At 46.2% G+C, this 18109-nt stretch overlaps 1 long non-coding RNA gene across 2 annotated transcripts; it reads right to left on the bottom strand.

The window, feature by feature from the left end:
* Positions 1-15679: 15679 nt before the first annotated feature.
* Positions 15680-16338, bottom strand: LOC120726632. 2 transcript variants are annotated; one of them, XR_005694351.1, is made up of 3 exons: positions 16136-16337; positions 15925-16042; positions 15680-15835 (listed from the first exon to the last, which is right to left on the bottom strand). It is a non-coding gene; the product is annotated as an uncharacterized LOC120726632 (long non-coding RNA). The 2 variants fall into 2 exon arrangements; XR_005694350.1 differs by having other exon boundaries at positions 15925-16338.
* Between the last annotated feature and the right edge of the window lie 1771 nt (positions 16339-18109).

Below are 18109 nucleotides of genomic sequence, written 5' to 3'. Positions count from 1 at the left end.
CAAAAACTTCCTCTGGCACAGAAAAAGCACATGGAATTTCCACAGCACAACATTGTACAAGACTTGACAAGCCACAGGGTTGGGTAGGGGGTTGAGGAGTAATCCGAAGGCAACACAGCAGCCTCCGGCAACGGCGCCGTCTCCAGCGCGGGCCCAGACCGCCTCGTGTTCCAGGGGGCAACAAAGCATCGAAGGCGGTGGAAAGGGAGGGGGGATGAGTGAGTGCTTATCAGTTAAGTGTATGGGTGTGCGTGTCCATATTTCACTGGAACAGTGTCCGTCGCCCTAATCAGGCAAGTAAACAGTCCTCCAGACAATCCGGTGGCTTGCATGGGATGGAAGAATAGTCAGCACCAGTCGCATTAGGGAGTCTTTGTCCGGCTCCAGCCTGGCAGGCAGCTGGCCCCACCCCGGGGCCGTGGTGGTGGCCCCGCATTACGATGTTGATTTTGTTGATTTTTCTTTTATGCAAGCAGCCCAGGAGAATTTCAAGCTGCTCTTTAACACTCTGACGCTGGTCTCTCAATCTCCCGTTGGAAAGCCGCAAAAAAAACAAAACATAATAAAGTCAAATTTAAACAGCAAACTGTAATGAATTCAGAGACCATCAAAAGACAGTAACTTTAAGCCTAAAAAAATTAAAGAACTAAAGTAGTATAAAAAATTCTACAAGAAATCAGCCAAAAGCCTGATCCAAAAGAACCTATATCATAAAACTTAAAGCACTGGCTTGGAGAGCAGGATGAATGAAAAATCAACCGAGCAAGTGTTCAACTTTAGCTTAGTATGCTTTCATACACTTATGCTACGCTTGTTGCATGGCATGCATAGTGACAAATAAATGAGCATTAAAAAATACATGCTGCCTTAAAATTACTCTTAATGGTAGTTTTTGTACTGGCAATTAAATGGTTGAATAAATTCATCCATATAGAACGACTCTGGCCTCCCTGACTGTACTGAGCATTCCGGGCAACTAAGGTGCTCATCAGTTATGCCTGTGATGTTGATTAGTTTTAGGGAAAAACTCTGTTCCGATGGAATAACAGCGCCAATGACAGTGGCGAAGATCCCCTGGAGTCATGGCCAGAGGGCAATATAAGCAAAAGGTGGCAGAACACCAGAAGTGTTATACCATGGCTTCAATTATATGGTTCTTTCAAGCAGCTAACCCCAACCCCCATTAACCAGGCAGACCAGAAACATGACAGATAAGACACAATAAACAACAAGGGGAACTTTAACACATGGGATGATGACCCAAGGAGACCTACTAAACAATTAACAATAACTACAACTAAGGAACCTAGGATCTAATGCCAAAAGGACTAACTATAACCAATGAATATCAAAATACAAGAAAACACAAAGCGCTGGGTCATACGACCCAGGACTGTGACATCTGATTTGTGAAATATCTAAAAACCCAAAAGAATACATATACAAAATAACTTTTATCTTGTGTCCTGATTCGTGATTTGAGATAAGAGACAAACGACTGGAGGTCCATTGTGCGTCAAAACAATGATTTTATTTACACACACGTGTGTGGGAAAGACGAGCTCTGCAAAACATCAGCCTCAATCTCCCCAGAACAATAACAACAAGTCTAGATACTGTGTATGTGTGCAGGCAGACTATGTGTCTTGACCTCAGTGCATGACCTCACTCGACAAACAAAGACCTTTTAGAAGTATACTTCCTGACTCCGTTTGAGTCATCTGTTACCAGGCAAACTCCAATGCAGCAGGCTGCTGAGCGCACACAGGCCTCTATTCTGTTTTTATATAATATGTGGTGAATTGTAAGCATCTATGCAATCCTTTCATGGCTCCAGGTCACCTTAACTTCCTATTGATTGGCCAGACGTCGCGCTGACCGAAACTTCAGACCATTAATTAACTTGACCGAGCTTCAACTCTTTAATTAGCACAAAAATGCAATGTGTATAACATGATTACAGTTGCACCTGCAATGAAAGATAATTATGTAATTAAGCTCACACCTGAAATACAGACTTTAATGTAACATCAACAGTTTCAATAAATGCTGTAATGAAATGATAATAATAAATGATAAGTGATGCAACAGTAATGATAATGGTTATGAATAGTAACAGTAAAATAATATTCCTATCTCTACACTTGTCAACAGTGTCAATAGTGAAATGGTCTAAAATACACTAAGATGACATTTGTCAGCATACCTTGAGGTCCAACAGGAAGAGCAAATTTTGTTTCAGATGGCACTTAATGATGATCTCCATCTGATTGAGTCTGAATCTGACACATTTTCTTTTAAAATCTCCTTCTGTATCCAAAGAATCTGTCATTCTTTATGATTTTCCTAAGGTTTTTCTAAGCTTCAGTTTCTGAATGACTGCTTAGATTTGATCAAATGTTGGATGGCTGCAAATGTCCTCCAACTCAATGAGGGGAAAACTGAAGTCCTTATATGTGCTCCTGACAGATCTTTATCCCATAGTGAAAGCCCTTGGTCCTCTCTCAGTTTATGTTAAATCCTCTGTCAGGAATTTAAGTGTCACTGTTGACTCGACTCTCACACTGGACGGTCATGCTAAATCTCTGGTTCAGTCTTGTTTTTATCACTTAAGAAATGTAGCTAAGTTAAGCCCTATTTTATCTCGCTCTGAACTGGAAACTGGATTGCTATACATGCATTTATTTCCTCACACTTGGACTATTGTAACTCACTGTTTATGTGTCTAAGCAAAGGTGATCTGGATTGTCTGCAGGTTGTGCAAAACGCTGCAGCTAGGCTTTTGACAAAGTCCATTTTAAGATCCTGGTCTTGACTTTTAAAGCTTTGCACAGATTGGCACCAGCTTAAATCTCTGATCTGCTACAGCCCTAAGTCCCTAGCAGGTCCCTGAGGTCATCTGATCAGGGCTTACTTGCTATAAAAAACTAAGATGAGAACTAAGGGTGGTAGAGCTTTTGCGATTGTGGCCCGTAGACTGTGGAACTCTCTCCTTCAAACCTTAAGAACTCTGGACTCTTTTGCTTTTGCTTATTTCTAGCCTTTTTTATATTTTCAGTTTTATCTTTTTATGACTTGTTATCTTATGTGCAGCACTTTGTGATTCTGTCTAGAAAGGTGCTATATAAATAAAAATTTAATTGATAATTTTTCCAGCTTTATTTGCCCTAAAAATAAATGCATACCATTAGACCATTACAGCCCAACAGAAGAATTTTGCCCAGGAACCCCATATCCAGTTAATTGGGCTATGGTTAACAGTAATGATAATTACTCACTACTGATAATTATACTGCTAATTGGGGATAACATCGATAAACATAACATCGATTAACATAATCTTGATCATGTGACATTTATAAGGAAAAGATTCATAATCGGGGAAAATCATAATCGGGGTGTGTCCACATTAATAAGTGACAGAGAGCGGAACTAATATGCCAAGATCTTTATCGGACAGAAAGATGAATATATGTGGATTGTGGACGTGTTTTTATAGTTAACAGTATTTGTTCGTTTGTCGCGAGGTGCAACCCTCTCATTGTTCAATAAAAAAAATTATTGAAATATAGCTCGTCCGGTGGTTACTCACACTTTAACGAACTTAGGCACTCTATATGGACACGAAAGCAGCCACAGAGAAAAGGGATTTTCTTCATTTATGTAATCTGTAATCTGTGATGCAATAAACAAGATACAACTTTGTCCTGGTGTGAATAACTATCTAACTATCCTTTACAAAATGGGTGAAGCGGTTTCCAAACCTGAACATGGGTACATAAGGAAATCCTCACAAACCACACTTCTCCACATTTTTGTCAGAGATGAAGGTATCATGTTCTCGGTTAGCAAATGAGTATAGATGTGACGCTTGTTACCTGAAAGTCTTTCTGTAATGTATTCCATGAAGACACCACACCACTGAGACCACATCCTTTTTTCTTTTGCCTTTTTTTTTCTTTGCCTGTCCCGTTTGGAGTGGATCATCATGGCCTTGCCATATTGGTCCATTTGATTGACCTTTATTATAATTATGTATTTATTTTATTTTTGTTTTTTAAAGACGGGACAGACATGACTGGGGGATAGGACAGGGAGAAAGAATGAAAGAAAGAGAGGGAGAGAAAGAAAAATAGAGGGGAGAAGAGATGGGAAGAAAAAAAAAGAAAAACAAACAAAACACCTGGATCACCTGTATGGAGATAAAAAACCAGAAGAGAAAAACAAACAACAAAGAGCAACATAATAAAAACTACACCATCACAATAAACTAGCTAGCAATAGATAAGAGTAGATACTTTTTTAATTTCACCTGTTGAGAATGAAAAAAGAAAACAAGCAGAAGAAAACGAGAGCAATACAATAAACAAGATCACGATGATATATGGGAATATAACAGTAAATACTAAATATTAAACATTATTGTGCAGCACGTAAGATCGACAGCGCATAGTGTGCTTTGAGGTAGGAGCCAAAAAGGGCGTAATTTGTATGTGTGAGCACCCGTGTTTACACCTGTGAGCATGGACGCGCTTGTTTTTTTAAAAGATTCCTTCATGTAATGATCTGCTAGAGGGTGTGGGGAGCCACTGCCCCGTCCACCAGGGCATGAAGCAGGTATGGAGGAGATCAAAACTCCAGACATCCAGAGGCCCTCAGAACACAAGAGACCAAGGAAGACCAACAGAGGGGCAGCCGCACCACTATCCCAGAAGGAGCTGAGGAGAGCCCCAGATGAGGGCTCACTCAGCAGCCGTGGAGCAGAAGCCGGGGGGTTGCAGTGACGTGCCTGTGAGCTCCGCCGGCAGCCAGCTGTGCCAGAGTGACCGAGCCCCAGGCCGAGAGGCCGAGGGCAGCCAACCCCCGAAGTGGCTCCAGGCCCCGATAAGCAGCCACCAAGGAGTGAGCTGGTGTGCACAAAGAACCACCAACGAATCGATGTCTGAGGGCGTCTGCCACTGGTAGGGGAAGTGGTGGTGGGTGGAGATAGGCCTCCATACCTTGGAAGACCTGGGATGTCCCCAGAGAGGTGGCGTCTGATACCCGACCTGACATATGGACACAGACAAACAAGCACACACAGATACAAACATCCATTCCCACCCTCATGCTCTCATATGCAATTAATCAACACTCACCCAACGTGGAGACAGACATAGAGAGACACTGTACACACAATCACACTCCCCAAAACTGCACCCAGGCCCCACATTCCAGACCCCAGTCGGACGGCCAACTTCTCCTCCTAGCCCCCCCGCTCCAGCAGGCCGCAGAGAACGGGGGTGTGCGAAGACTCTAAACCTCCCTCCGCCCGCTCATTGTAGTGTTGATGCATGTGTGTTCTAAGGTGCCTTTAAAACCCAGGAGGGCATGGAGCTACCTGCCAGAGAGCAGCAGGTAAGCGCATAGCCCCCCTGCTAGCCCTCAATGTCTACGTGTATTTAAAATTGAGAGGTGGGCAACGACGCCAGGGGTGAGGTTGTACACCCTGATGGTCTTTTGGATTCCGTGTAGCGTGCCCACCCCCAAGATCCTATATGTATGTGTTATGAGAGTGTGAGTAATGTGAATGTCTAAGTTGTGAGATAAAATTGAGGCACAGGCAGCCAGAAGGGGACAGAGGGGGGATGCCTCCCCTACACCCTGGTGACACATCTTTACCCCAAGGCCCTGCATGTGTGGGTGATTGTGGTGGAGCGGGAAGAGGGAGGCAGCTGGAGATGGGGAGGGAAGGAAGGGAGGGGCAAGTGACCCCTCCCTGGGGCCAGCTCCCCTGCTGACCCCAGTAGGCACCCCCATACTCTGCAACCCGCCAGGGAAAGGGGGCCCAGGCCCATCTGGACCGGGGCCCAGAACAGCAGCACCGCCCGGCCCTACAGAGCCCGGGACAGCCCACCCGACCCCACCTCAGAGAAAACTGCACCCACCCCACCATCCACTCATCTTCCAGACTACACAAGACAATAGGCGCCCAGGCTGAGATCTTCCTCCACCTCTCCTGCAGAGTGAGTTCCTGAAGTTTTATTTTCAACTTTAATTTATATATTTTATCTTATTCTCCCAGTTAAATTTACCCTTCATTCTAATTTGTGTTGTACAGTTATTTCATTTTTAACCTTAATTTATATGTTATTCCTTCCTAGTTAAATTTACCCTTTTAATTTTTCATATTTTTTCCTATCTTATTCATAGCCTTTTCCTTTTTTGTTTTCTTTAGGTCACGAGCAGTTGTCCAAGCATTTCACTACATATCGTACTGTGTATGACTGTGTACGTGACAAATAAAATTTGAATTTGAATTTGAATTTGAAGAGAGGAGAGCTCCTGCAAGATGTAACAACCTCCCCCACTGAGACCACATTCTATTACTAAATTATTTCCGCAACATGCAGTCTGATAAAGAGTCCTCATAACAACTCATTTTACTTCAGTTCATTTAAGTATGCTTTTGTACTGTTCCTTAGGATTGTGACTTTTCTCAAATAAAGACTCTTAATACTTGTTGATCGGTTATGTTATGTAAAACATTTTTAGGCATTTGTGCAGCCACTTTTTATGCCATCTGTGTTTGGGCACATGAGCCTGAAAATCATACTCAACATTTTCTAATTTAGTTCATTTTGTTTCAGATAAAATATTCTGATTTCATCTGAGCTTGCCCAGCTTTCTTCTTGGTCCCTCCAATGCCACCCCAGTTTTTAAAAAAAATGACAATCTTCTGTAGGTTTAGATGTTACAGTCAGCATACACTACCTTCTTCTCTCCCAGCTGCTAAAATTACCGACACCTGCTACTAAGCAAAGTATCTCAAAAGATTTCCCCTAGATTGTCTTGCAGCACAGAATTTACATCAAATGCAAAAATAGAATGCCAGTGCATGAATTCAACATGTACGCAGATTAAAAGTATTTGGCTGATGGATGTAGTGTGAGGTGAAATAAGGTGAATTTCTGTATCAAACCATTACTCTGATCCTTCTCTGTGTTCAAGACGGACCATGCCTTTTTTAGCTTTGTTTTTGTTAAACACCTACTTTATATTTTTCAATGTCATGCTGTTTCCAACAGGTCATATATGCCAGTGAAATCAAAGATCAAAACTAACAAGGATTTGGTGAGTAACGTCAATGGCAAAGCTTCCTGGTGGCAATGGTAATATTTAAAAATAAAAGATGTTTAATAATTAATTTGTTTGATTCTTGCACTTCACATTTGTGATGAGGTAAGTAGAAAGTTTTCAGTCTCTAAAGTGCCAGAAGTACGAAGTAAAATATGTTTTTTATAGTGCTGTCATCGTTAATCTCACACCCCGTGCGTGGGGCTGAATCGCGCTAACATGTTGACACCGTGCAGCCCCACGCACTGGGTGATCTGCGCTAACTCGCTAATGGAGATTTGCCGTGTTAATGCGGTTATGGCATTAACGTCATTTTAACGAGATTAACACTGACAGCACTAGTTTTTTATTGTCATACAAGCTGTTCCATTTGAGTCTTTGCTAATCTGTTCATCATTTTTTTTGTATTGCCCTTTTAAATAGATATGCATTTCAAAAGTTATTCAAAAGTTCAAAACGTCTTTGGTGAAGATCAGAACGGGTTTAAACACCAGTATCACTTGATTAAAGAACTCTGGTTAAATCTGTGAATCGTTAAATTTCAATTCACATGCCCTATGAAAGTGAACGCTTCTGCAAGTCTTTCTGATGCTTCCCGTTCTTGATGTGACTAGACTACAATGTAGAGGACAGTCCTTCATGGAAAGCTTTTTAGCTAATCTTCTCAATAAGAGGTTTTGTCATTGTATAATCATGGTGTTTCCATTTAGTGCTTGCCCAGGTCGCTGTCCAACTGTTCATTTCATTTTTCAGCAGCCATTGTCTGGAGTTTGGTTAAAAAACGGACATTTTGTTCATGTATTTGTTTCCCATTCATTCATATGTTCATTTTTTGTCTTCCTAGGTTGATGTGTTTGGTTATGGTGCTGACCGTGATGGAAACTGGAGTCACTACTGGAAAATACTCACACAATACTAACATAAGGTTAAGAACTGGAGTACATCCTGGAAATTATAAGTATAACATCATCCAGCAACTAGCTCAGCAACAAAAAATTAAGTTCTATGAAGGCCTAATGAAAAAAATGTGATTGAATGCCATACACTCAGTGGGGAAAGAACTGAAAGCCAATATGTCTGTGAAGGTTCTCAGTCATCCAGGTCATCGTAGTCAAAGGAGCTTGCAAAGAAAAGTGTCTGGACTTCTTTAAGTTACTTGAAGACGTTTCACCTCTCATCCGAGAAGCTTCTTCAGTTCTAAGGTCAAATGGTGGAGAGTCCCAGATAAAAACCTAGTGGGAGTATCCCCCCACAGAGGGACAAAAGGACCCCCTGATGATCCTCTAATCGCCTGAGCCAAGGTGTGAAACTGGGTGTGGGTCCCAATCAGCCAGAGTTTCGGGTGAGTTCATTGTGAAACCTGGCCCCACCTTATCATGCGAATTCCTGAGATCAGATGGCCCAGGATGTGAGTGGGCGTTAAGGCGTCTGGGAAGGGATCTCAAAACTGGATTATAGATGGCAGACAGTTGGTGTCGTAAACCCCCGCCTCTGTTCAAAGATGGTCGCTCACAGTGGACATAGATGGCTTCTTTCACTCCTCTTTCAAACCATCTGTCCTCTCTGTCCAAAATGTGAACATTAGCATCCTCGAAAAAGTGTCCTTTATCCTTAAGATGCAGATGGACAGCTGAGTCTTGTCCTGTGGAGGTGGCTCTTCTGTGTTGTGCCATGCGCTTGTGAAGTGGCTGTTTGGTCTCTCCAATGTAGAGGTCTGGGCATTCCTCGCTGCACTGTACAGCATACACCACATTGTTAAGTCTGTGTTTTGGCGTTTTGTCTTTCGGGTGAACCAGTTTTTGTCTGAGCGTGTTGCTGGGTCTGAAATGCACCGGGATGTCATGCTTGGAGAAAACTCTCCTGAGTTTTTCTGATACACCGGCTACATAGGGGATGACAATGTTGTTGCGTCTGTCCTTCTTATCCTCCCTCGCTGGTGTCTGATCTTCTTTTCTGTGCCTCTTTGCTGACTTTAAGAACCCCCATTTAGGATAGCCGCACGTTTTGAGTGCTTCCTTTACATGTGTGTGTTCCTTCTTTTTTCCTTCAGGCTTAGAGGGAACATGTTCTGCTCGGTGGTGTAGGGTCCTAATTACTCCAAGTTTGTGTTCCAGAGGGTGATGGGAGTCAAAGAGGAGGTACTGGTCCGTGTGTGTGGGCTTCCGATAAACTTCAATGTTGAGGTTGCCGTTCTCTTCAATGTGCACAGCGCAGTCCAGGAAAGGCAAACAGTTGTCCTTTGTGTCTTCCCTGGTGAACTTGATGTTTTTATCCACAGCGTTAATGTGCACAGTGAAGGATTCCACTTCTTGTGTCTTGATTTTGACCCAGGTGTCGTCTACATATCTGTACCAGTGGCTGGGTACTCTTCCTTTGAAAGAGCCAAGAGCCTTCCTTTCCACTTCCTCCATGTAAAGGTTGGCTACAATAGGTGACACGGGGGAGCCCATGGCACAGCCATGTTTTTGTCTGTAAAAGCCTTCGTTGTATTTGAAATATGTAGTGGTGAGGCAGAGGTCTAACAGTGTGCAAATCTGATCGGGTGTGAAGTTGGTCCTGTCCTCCAAGGAGCTGTCTTCTTGTAGTCGTTTTCTGACAGTCTCCACGGCCTCCGTGGTGGGTATGCAAGTGAAGAGAGAGACTACATCAAAGGACACCATGGTTTCATCTGGATCCAGGGTACGTTTCTGGACCTTGTCGGTGAAGTCGGTGGAGTTCTTGATGTGGTGTGGGGTGTTCCCCACGAGAGGAGCAAGGATGGTAGCAAGGTGTTTAGCAATGTTATAAGTGGCTGAGTTTATGCTACTGACTATGGGTCTGAGTGGGACAGCTTCCTTGTGGATTTTAGGAAGTCCATAAATGCAGGGTATGGCATCCCCTGGGTAAAGGCGGTGATATGTAAGGCGGTCAATAATTTTGTTCTTTTCAAAGTCTTGAAGGCAAGCTATAACTTTCTTTTTGTAGCTGCTTGTGGGGTCTCGCTTTAAGGCTTCGTAGGTATTGTTGTCACTGAGGAGAGTAGTGATCTTTGTATGGTAATCTGTAGTGTTTAGGACCACGGTGCATCTTCCCTTATCAGCTGGTAAAACAGTGATGTTGTGGTCTTTGCTCAGGGAAGCGACGGACTCTCCACCATTTGACCTTAAAACTGAAGAAGCTTCTCGGATGGGAGGTGAAACGTCTTCAAGTAACTTAAAGAAGTCCAGACGCTTTTCTTTGCAAGCTCCTTTGACAACTGAAAGCCAAATGGATGTGTATCTATAACTATAGTTATTTCCTAACCCTCCTAACTGAAACTGATATTGAGATTTATTAGGAAGGATGACAATTAATCTCTAAAAGGATTTTCTTTCCTAATCCGTTGCTTAATTTAAATATGTAAATAAATGCACCCAGGAGTTATACTATATGGTAGTTTCTAACACATGAGGTGTCAGGTGTACTGGATTACACAGATGGATTACGTGGCAGAAACACACACACGGACGCAAAAATAGTTTGTGATGCAAGTTTATATACACGAGTAAGGGGGATATTTACAAGGGAAGGGGCTATATACAGTGATGGATAAAAATGTGCCAGGAGATAAACACCGAGGAGATGAGACGGAGCCGAGGCATGCAGGTAGGCAGCAGACGCACCGGAGCTTCCTGACAACAAGGAACAAAACAGAGCTTAGGGCGTACCGTTGATAGCCGAACGTTAAACACAAGTGGACGGAGAGAGTTGGAGAGCTTACTTGACCACCCAAACCACAGCCGCTGCGGTGATCGTAGCCTGATGAAACGTGGCACTCCGTCGCGGATCCACACTAGCCAACACAAAATCCTAGGTAGGCGGGCAGGCGATGGAACAGGCTAAGACAAAGAGAAGCAGGCAAAACGTGGATCCTTAAAACATACAGCTCCACAGCGTAAAATCAACAGATGCAGCCTGTGCTAACTCGTTACCACTTATGACAGCGACAATACTCCGACACCAGACGTCCGTGACTCTGCTCCCTAAAAGCGCTCACTGATGACGTCCGATGCGTCGCAGGTGTGTTGGAATGCCATCAAGCCCCGCCTCGCCTACCTATAACCAAAAAGAAAACAAAAACCCAAACAACAACAATACACCTACCCACCACCTCCTAACAGTATCCCCCCCTCAAGGAACGCCACCCGGCGGTCCTCCAGGCTTGTCAGGATGCCTCCTGTAAAAATCCACAATAAGCGCCGGGTCCACAATGAAGGCCCTAGAGACCCAGGAGCGCTCCTCCGGGCCATACCCCTCCCAGTCCACCAGAAACTGGAAACCTCGGCCACGACGGCGCACATCCAGCAGCCGCCGGACCGAATAGACAGGACCCCCGTCCACCACCCGGGCGGGCGGAGGAGGTTCCACGGGCGGGCACAGCGGGCTGCGAGAAACTGGCTGCAGTTGAGAAACATGGAACGTAGGATGAATCCTCATGGAGGCCGGTAGTTGCAGCCTCACGGAAACAGGATTGATGATGCGTTGGATGGTGAAAGGACCCAGGAAGCGAGGGGCAAGCTTCCTGGCCACGCACTTCAAAGGAACATTTGCAGAGGACAGCCAAACCTGTTGGCCCACGGTGTATTGAGGCGCAGGCGTTCTCCTCCGATCAGCAGCCCGGCGAGTCTGAGACACGGTCCGGAGCAGCGCCGCCTTAGTCCGGCGCCAAATCCTCCGACTGCGACGTAGATGATCCCGCACGGCCGGAACCGCAATCTCCGCCTCCTGAGAAGGAAACAGCGGCGGCTGATATCCCAGACAGACCTCAAACGGAGAAAACCCAGTAGCTGCCGAGGTGAGAGAGTTATAAGCATACTCAATCCAAGCAAGATGACCACTCCAGGAAGCGGGGTCAGAGGAGGCCACACAGCGCAAGGCGGACTCCAACTGCTGATTGGCCCTTTCAGTCTGTCCATTAGACTGCGGGTGATAGCCCGAGGAAAGGCTCACCCCCACCCCCAAAGCAGTACAAAAAGCCTTCCACACCCGAGAAACAAACTGAGGCCCCCTGTCCGACACAATATCCAAAGGAATCCCATGTAACCGAAAAACGTGATCCACGAGCACGCGAGCAGTTTCCAGGGCAGAAGGAAGTTTAGACAAAGGGACAAAATGCACCGCCTTGGAGAACCTGTCCACAATGGTGAGGATCACCGAGTGACCAGCGGAACGCGGCAACCCGGTAACAAAGTCAACTGCAATATGCGACCAAGGTCGACCAGGGACAGGCAGGGGATGCAGCAACCCGGGAGGGGCCAAATGACGGCTCTTATTGCGCGCACAAGTGTCACAGGCCAGCACATACTCGCGGGCATCACTCGCCAAAGCGGGCCACCAAAAGAAGCGCCGTAACAGGGAAACCGTACGACGCACGCCGGGATGACAAGCAAAATGAGACGCGTGCACCCAGTGCAAGACACGCGCGCGCACGGCCGCCGGAACAAACAGTTTACCCGGCGGGCCCGAACCCGGGTCCGGATCCTGCCGCTGCGCCTGGCGCACCAGGCTCTCGATCTCCCATGTCACGGCCCCCACCACGCAAGATGAGGGGATGATCGGAACCACCCCCGTAGACTCAGACGCGGGGGAAAACTGACGGGACAAGGCGTCCGGCTTAACATTGCGAGAACCCGGGCGAAACGAGATCGTAAAATGGAACCGGCTAAAAAACAGCTGCCACCTGGCCTGCCTGGAGTTAAGCCGCTTCGCACTCCGAATGTAAGAGAGATTCTTATGGTCCGTCCAAACCACAAACGGCTGTTCCGCCCCCTCCAACCAGTGACGCCACTCTTCCAAAGCCAGCTTAACCGCCAGCAGCTCACGATTACCCACGTCATAGTTCCGCTCAGCCGGAGAAAACCGCCGCGAAAAAAACGCGCACGGATGGAGACGGCCATCATCGGGCGAGCGCTGCGACAGCACCGCCCCCGCACCCACATCAGAAGCATCCACCTCCACCACAAACTGTCTGGCACCATCCGGGTGGGCGAGAATGGGCGCGGAACAAAACAACTCCTTCAACCGAGCAAACGCCTGCCTCGGCCTCAGGAGACCAACTGAAAACTCGAGCCGAGGACGTAAGCCGGGTGAGCGGAAGGGTGATCTGACTGAAGTTCTTAATAAATCGGCGATAAAAATTAGCAAACCCCAAAAACCTCTGCAGGTGTTTGCGCGAGGAAGGAGTCGGCCAATCAGCAATCGCTCTGATTTTGCCAGGATCAGGCCCCACCCGCCCCTTAGCAAGGACATAGCCCAGGAACGACACAGAATGAGCATGAAACACACACTTCTCCGCTTTCACAAAGAGTTTGTTTTCCAGAAGGCGCTGCAAAACGCTGCGCACCTGCTGAACATGGTCCTCAAAAGACCGCGAAAAAACAAGGATGTCATCCAAATAAACGAACACACACCGATTCAAAAAGTCCCGAAGCACATCATTAATCAATGCTTGAAAGACTGCCGGCGCATTCGTCAGGCCAAAAGGCATTACCAGATATTCGTAATGTCCACGGTGAGTGTTAAAGGCAGTCTTCCACTCATCTCCCTGGCGCATGCGCACCAGATGGTACGCATTGCGAAGGTCCAGCTTCGTAAAAACGACCGCGTCCTGTAAAGGTTCAAAAGCAGAAGAGATCAGGGGAAGAGGATATTTGTTCTTCACAGTAATGTCATTAAGACCCCGAAAATCAATGCAGGGTCGGAGAGATCCATCTTTCTTATCCACAAAGAAAAAACCCGCCGCCAACGGCGAAGACGATGGACGAATCAGGCCCGCCTCCAGCGACTCCGAAATATACTTCTCCATGGCTGCCTTCTCCGGACCAGAGAGGTTATACAGCCGGCTGGTGGGCAAAGGAGCTCCAGGTAACAGTTCAATGCCACAATCATAAGGACGATGGGGGGGAAGCGAGAGCGCACAGCGTTTACTGAAAACCGCCCCCAGATCATGATATTGTTCAGGTACAGACGAAAGATCCACCTCCTCAGGCGCCAGCTTAGACGAGCAGACAGGCGAAGGCGGAAGAGCAGACTGTAAACAGTGAGACAAGCAGTGGCTACTCCAACTCTCAATGCGACGGGAGGACCAATTGATATGAGGATTATGACGCTCGAACCACGGGTAACCTAAAACGATGGGAGACTCCGGAGAGGAAAAAACAAAGAAACGAAGAACCTCACGATGATTACCAGAAAGAATCAACGAAACCGGTTCAGTCTCATGAGTGACGGAGGGCAGTAACTGACCGGTGAGAGCCACAACGGAGACGGGAACCTGCAGGGGTTTCGTCTCAATACCGAGACGCCGCGTAAGACCGCCGTCAATAAAATTCTGCTCAGCGCCAGAATCCAAAAGTGCGTTAGTGGAGAAAGTGCCAGAAGCGGCGTTCACGATAGCAGGAAGCTGCATGCGGGGAATTTGGGAAAGAGAGGAGGTGCCACCCACCAGTACCCCCACCGTTACTGGTGGGCACCGCCTTTTGGCCGCAACGGGCAGGTGGACACAAAATGGCCCGACTGGCCACAATACAAACACAACCGTCCCTCAAACCGCCTCCGACGCTCCTCCAGCGTCAGCCGTGTACGACCCAACTGCATAGGCTCCTCAGCGGCGGGCGCCGGAGGAGACCGTGCGCGGGCCGAACCGGGAGGAGGGGGACGGGATACTGTGCGCCCCGCGGTGCGCTCACCACTCCCAGCACGGAACCGGCCACCCCTCTCCCTCTCACGCTCGCGAAGGCGATTATCGATACAAATAGCCAGATTAACTAGAGCCTCGAAACTCTCCGGTTCGTCACGAGTGGCGAGCTCATCCTTCATGCGATCATTCAATCCGATGATGAAAGCCCCGCGCAACGCGTCATCACCCCACCCCGTCTCTGCAGCCTTAACCCGGAAATCAATAGAAAACTCCGCCACCGACCGGCCCCCTTGGCGGAGCCCGTGCAGTTGCCGCGCGGCCTCATCCGAGCGCAGGGGGTGATGAAAAACAGCCTTAAAATCCCGAACAAACTGCTCATACGTGACAGTCTCCACGGGATGCAGAGCGAGATAAGACTCGGCCCAGTCCAAAGCACGATCACGAAGGGCACCAATAACATGAGAAATCTTAAAAGCATCATCGGAAAACGCTTGGGGATACCGCTGAAAAAGCAGAGAAACCTGAATCAAAAAACCCCCGCAACGGCCCAACTCTCCCGTAAAAGGCACCAGAGCCGGGGGAGCGGGGTCACGAACCGAGCCCAAACCCCGTGAGGCAGCCGGTACGGGCGGGGGGGCAGGAGCAGCGGGAACAGTAGGAGGAACTAACCGAGCCAAAGTCTCTTGAATGGCTGACAGGGTCTCATTAACCCGGCCCGCCCATTGCTCGGACGCCGCCAACTGCCGAGACAAGCTTGACAAAGACTCCTCGTGTTTCTGGAGTAAATCGCCGGACGCGGGACCTGTGTGTTCTGCCGAATCCATCAAAGTGGTCGGAGTATTCTGTCAGGTGTACTGGATTACACAGATGGATTACGTGGCAGAAACACACACACGGACGCAAAAATAGTTTGTGATGCAAGTTTATATACACGAGTAAGGGGGATATTTACAAGGGAAGGGGCTATATACAGTGATGGATAAAAATGTGCCAGGAGATAAACACCGAGGAGATGAGACGGAGCCGAGGCATGCAGGTAGGCAGCAGACGCACCGGAGCTTCCTGACAACAAGGAACAAAACAGAGCTTAGGGCGTACCGTTGATAGCCGAACGTTAAACACAAGTGGACGGAGAGAGTTGGAGAGCTTACTTGACCACCCAAACCACAGCCGCTGCGGTGATCGCAGCCTGATGAAACGTGGCACTCCGTCGCGGATCCACACTAGCCAACACAAAATCCTAGGTAGGCGGGCAGGCGATGGAACAGGCTAAGACAAAGAGAAGCAGGCAAAACGTGGATCCTTAAAACATACAGCTCCACAGCGTAAAATCAACAGATGCAGCCTGTGCTAACTCGTTACCACTTATGACAGCGACAATACTCCGACACCAGACGTCCGTGACTCTGCTCCCTAAAAGCGCTCACTGATGACGTCCGATGCGTCGCAGGTGTGTTGGAATGCCATCAAGCCCCGCCTCGCCTACCTATAACCAAAAAGAAAACAAAAACCCAAACAACAACAATACACCTACCCACCACCTCCTAACATGAGGTTTTTAAGAAATGAAGTATTTTCTTAAGAGTTGGTGGAATTACAAGAAGACAAACGACAGCAGGCAAGCTGTCGGATGTCTAAACATGTACATAATATGTTGTGTTTAACTGAAATACTATGCTGTATTATTCTTAGTTAAAATAAGCTGGTTACATGAAAAGAAACATTTTACAGTTATGGTAAAGTAACTTATTAAGAGAGGGGGCGTTTATGTTCATGTACTGAATATTGTCTGCATTTTCTTTCATTTTTTGTTTCCTGTCCTGTTCAGTACTTCAGCAATCAGAATTGTTGTGTGAATACAATACAATACGATATTATTTATATAGCACGTTTAATAGTGATGTGTCCTGTGTGTCGAAGCGTCGAATCGTGTGTCGGGTAATCTCGGGGGCGTTTTTGTGAAGCGCGTATCGAGGCTTGCCTTGATTACGTATGCAGTGACGTTCGAGGCCTCGCGGACAGTCCGTACCACGTGACTGATTCAGGGACTGGTTCACCGGTTCGCGCCAGATTCGAAATAAAATGGGCAGAAAAACAGCTGATTCCCCATCACACTGTGTTGTGGAATTGGATTACATACGTGCTACATAGTTACTTGAGCATTTCTTCTTCGATGGAACCAGCAAGGAAGAGATGTTTTTTTAAATTTTGTCTCTCCTAATAAAGTATGCACACAGTAATAAATATCACAAATGATAAATACCATAATATAAATAAACAACACTACACATCTATAATCTGATTTCTGTCTTTTAGTTTATTAAAAAGTGAAGCACCAAACACTAGTTTGTGTCATTATCCAGATGTACATAAGCATGATTACACAGGTACTAGGAGTGGGTTTTGATTATCGATTAAAATCAATTCTAGCTTGGATAACGTGATATCAATTCATTAAAATCCTGAATCGATTTTTAATATAAATATTACTACAATTCAACCACCACCAAACAACTGAAACAGTAAATGAGAGGAGGTACACCGATTCTGCACAAAGACGTAAACACAAGGCGCAGACCGCGGATCAGAATCAGTGAGATGTCGCCTTTCTCACCAGACAGCACGGACACGGTCGGGGCTGAAAGCCGACAGTTCACTGATTCTGATCCGTCGGCGGGTCCGTGCTTGGTGTTTACGCCTTTTTTGCGCTGATTCTGAAGCTGCAGGTTTTATTTCTCTTCAAACAATATTGACCGAACCAGCAAAAAAAAAAAAAAAGATCCAAACTACGCTTCACATAAACATCGTCATGAATTTCCTCTGACTTTTGCTGTTTTGCTTTCACCAGGATAAAAATCACACTTCATGCACAGCTTTCTCTCTCTCTCACACACACACACACACACACAGTATACTTCAAGAACAGTTTCCCGTCTAAAAATCTGTTTTCTGCATTATTCGCTTGTTTGTTACGCATAAGACCTCCGTTGTTTGTCAGCCGCTGTTCTTTCCCATTTAAATACTTCCGAAAAGAAAACCTAATTTCTGCCGTTCAATAGGCTACTAAAATAATTGAAACTTTTTAACATTATGCAAAATTGCAAAACGCTAAAGGTGTGTCTCTAATAAAACCTCTATTTGCTCTGCTTCAATTCAGCAGCATCAGGTAATGTTCATTTGTTGATTGATGGTTTTCTTTCGGTTTTGATCTACTGCTGAATATTTTTATAAAATCGTTTTTCTGTTTTAGCCTCAGCTATGTTGACACAAAGGCATCTGCTGTGATGCTTACACATTAGATAAAGTCTCGAAAGTGTCAGCTTTTTTATAGTTAAA

This window comes from Simochromis diagramma, unplaced genomic scaffold, assembly GCF_900408965.1.
Source record: "Simochromis diagramma unplaced genomic scaffold, fSimDia1.1 OVJJ01000753.1, whole genome shotgun sequence".
Taxonomy (NCBI): domain Eukaryota; kingdom Metazoa; phylum Chordata; class Actinopteri; order Cichliformes; family Cichlidae; genus Simochromis; species Simochromis diagramma.
Note: the sequence above shows the minus strand (reverse complement) of the source record. Positions and strands in the feature narration are given on the sequence as shown.